This window comes from Loxodonta africana, chromosome 17, assembly GCF_030014295.1.
Source record: "Loxodonta africana isolate mLoxAfr1 chromosome 17, mLoxAfr1.hap2, whole genome shotgun sequence".
NCBI classification, from domain to species: domain Eukaryota; kingdom Metazoa; phylum Chordata; class Mammalia; order Proboscidea; family Elephantidae; genus Loxodonta; species Loxodonta africana.
In genome coordinates this window covers 55089355-55092579 of record NC_087358.1, presented here as the reverse complement: position 1 = coordinate 55092579, position 3225 = coordinate 55089355, and the positions used below count along the sequence as shown (strand labels likewise).

General features: G+C 34.9%; 1 pseudogene; it reads left to right on the top strand.

The window, feature by feature from the left end:
- Positions 1-256: 256 nt before the first annotated feature.
- LOC100660780 (large ribosomal subunit protein eL21-like) lies at positions 257-743 on the top strand (annotated as a pseudogene).
- The last annotated feature ends 2482 nt before the right edge of the window (positions 744-3225 follow it).

Genomic DNA, 3225 nt, shown 5'->3' with positions numbered 1-3225 from the left:
ACTGATCTTACTTTCAAATCTTTGTCTTATAAATTGCTTGTCTGCCTAAGAAAGGGAAAGTTCTCAGTGCTTTTTGATGACAATTTTAGTAATTTGAGAGTGTAAGCAGGAAGGTTTCCTCAAACCAACATATTAAAAAAATTTTTTTTAAACATTAATCTGTTTTCATTGTTTAAATGAAGAGTACACTTACAATGAAATTAAATGTTTTTTTTTCCCCCTTTAGGCTAGAACCGCTATCTTGAAATAATTTGTCAAAATGACTAACACAAAGGGAAAGAGAAGAGGCACCCGCTGTATGTACTCTAGGCCTTTTAGAAAATGTGGAGCTGTTCCTTTAGCCGCATACATGCAAATATAAAAGAAGGGCGATATTGTAGACATCAAGGGAATGGGCACTGTTCAAAAAGGAATGCCCAACAAATGTTACCATGGCACAACTGGAAGAGTCTACAATGTTACCCAGCATGCTGTTGGAATTATTGTGAACTAACAAATTAAGGGCAAGATTCTTGCCAAGAGAATTAATGTGTATATTGAGCACATTAAGCACTCTTAAGAGCTGAGATAGCTTCCTGAAACGTGCAAAGGAAAATGATCAGAAAAAGAAAGAAGCCAAAGAGAATGGTACCTGGATTCAGCTGAAGTGCCAACCTGGCCCACCCAGAGAAGCACACTTTGTGAGAACGAATGGAAAGGAGCCTGAGCTGCTGGAACCTATTCCCTATGAATTTATGGCATAACAGGTGTAAAATAAAGATGTCTTCAATGTAAAAAAAAAAGAAAAGAAATTAAATATATTTTTTTATTGTAGCCAACATAGATAAATGCTATTATTTTTCTCATTCTGTGGTTGACAGCACAAGTGTTATATAACTGTGAGCAATGCCTATATACTTTATATCATTGTTCTTCACAAACACAAAATGACACATCAAGAGATTCCATCTCTCCTATTTTATTGGAAACACTAATCTTGTTTTGAAGAACATAGAAATGAAATATCACAGCACTTATAGATAGCTACATGTACATGTGACAGACCTGAATTAAAAAAAGAACACAGCTATTTCCATTATTAAAAACAAAATGTAAAACTATCTATAGAATTTAATTAGAATTATCGTGGTTTCAGAACAACAAAATTGTAATAACTGCCCATGAATTTTCTTCCCATACAAGCTAAATAGGTAACCAATTATATAACCTGTATGCACTGAGAAAAAATATTTTGTTTTCTATTTTTCCTACACATGTTTTGATGATTAATTTTTATGTGTCAACTTGGCTAGGCTATCACATGCAGTTATCTAATTAAACACTAATTCTTAATAATTTTGGTGAGCCTCATCCAATCAATTGAAATGCCTTATGAGCAACAATTGAAGATTCCCTGAGGAAGAAGTTCTCCCACTTTCTGCTCCCAGCTGAGTTTCCAGCCTGTTGGCCTACCCTACAAATTTTGGACTTGTAGCTCCCACAATTATATTTTTTTAAAAAATCCCTTGAAATAAATTTATGTACCTGTCTCCTTGGAAGCGAGGTTGGTGAGACTTCGTCTCAAGCACTTTGGACATGTTATCAGGAGGCACCAGTCCCTGGAGAAGGACATCATGCTTGGCAAAGCAGAAGGTCAGCAAAAAAGAGGAAGACTCTCAATGAGATGGATTGATGAAGTGGCTGCAACAATTGGCTTAAACATAGCAATGACTGTGAGAATGGTGCAGGACAGGGCAATGTTTTGTTCTGTTGTACATAGGATCATTATGAGTTGGAACCAACTCAAGAGCACCTAACAACATCTATCTATCTACCTACCTACCTACCAATCTATCTGTCTGTCTGTCTGTCTATCTATCCATAGAGAGAGACACTATTGATTCTGTTTTTCTAGTATGAACTTGATTGATACACATGTCTTTTACACTTTGTTGGAAATTATAAGAAAAAATTTAATCTGTCAGCTGTCATCTTGTTTACAATTTGGATGGCTGGGGAAATATTTTCAACATTGCATGGATCAGGGCCAATGCTGATAAGAGTCACAGCTAAACCTACTCTTTATCATTCATGAGTGCTTGAGTGCATTGGGAATTAGTTACATATATTTTGATCTAACCAAAACCAAACAAATCAATTATTCATACAAAGAATATTTTTCCTAATATTTAATTACAAAATCTAATTAAAAAAACATGTGGAGAAACCCATCTGAAAGTGTGCACTACAGATTAGTAAGTAAACACAATCAAGCCTGTATGTGCCTTGCTTATTGTAAGCCTGTACATACCTTGCTTACTGGTTAATCTGCCCTGCTCCTATATCCAGCATAACCTTTACAAATCAGAGAAGTAAAGGCGTTGTTTTAAGGTGCCATTGGGTTAATCCAGACTCATAGTGATCCCATGCACAACAGAACCTAATTCATAAAAGAAAATATTAGCCGCTCCACAGAACCACCTGATTTGCTCCTTATAGCCATTACTCCTCCCCCGAAGAGCAACCACTGTCTTGAATTTTTAAAAGCATAGATTTTTTTTTCTACTACGTATTTTTTATATAAATGGAATCATGGATTATGTACTTTTTTATATCTAGTTCTTTAACTTAACAGTATGGTTTTTCTACATCAATCTCCTCCTCCTCTCTCTCTAGTACTTCTATGACATGAATGTTAGACATTTCATATATTATTCCACAGGTTCCTGAAGCTTTGTTCATTTATTTTCTTCCACTCGGTTTTTCTCAATGTTGTTCAGTTTATATAATTTATATTGATCTATATTCAATTGCAATGAGTCTTTCTCTGTAATCCTCATTTCTTCTATTAGGTCCCTCTAGTGGTTTTTTTTTTTTTTTTTTTTCAGTTGGTTCCTTTACGTAGCCTCTATTTCTTTGCTGAGAATGTTGGTCCTTCAGTTGGCTCAATCGTGTTTTCTCTTACTTCTTGGAGCATGTTTAAATTAACTGATGTAAATGGTTTGTCTGATAATTCTGCTATTCTGGTTACCTCAGAGTTGGCTTATGTCTGTTGATTGCCTTCTTCTTTGAGAGTTATTTAGTTTCTTTTATTTCTTTTTATGCCAAGTAATTTGGGTGTTTGCTCTCTATTTCAATTTCTATACTATGAAAGTGTGGACCCTTTTTAAATTTTTTGTTCAGTTTTTTAGCAGGTAGTAAACACGGTCATAAGCATATTGCAAGTCCTAATCCAAAGTCTGTGTG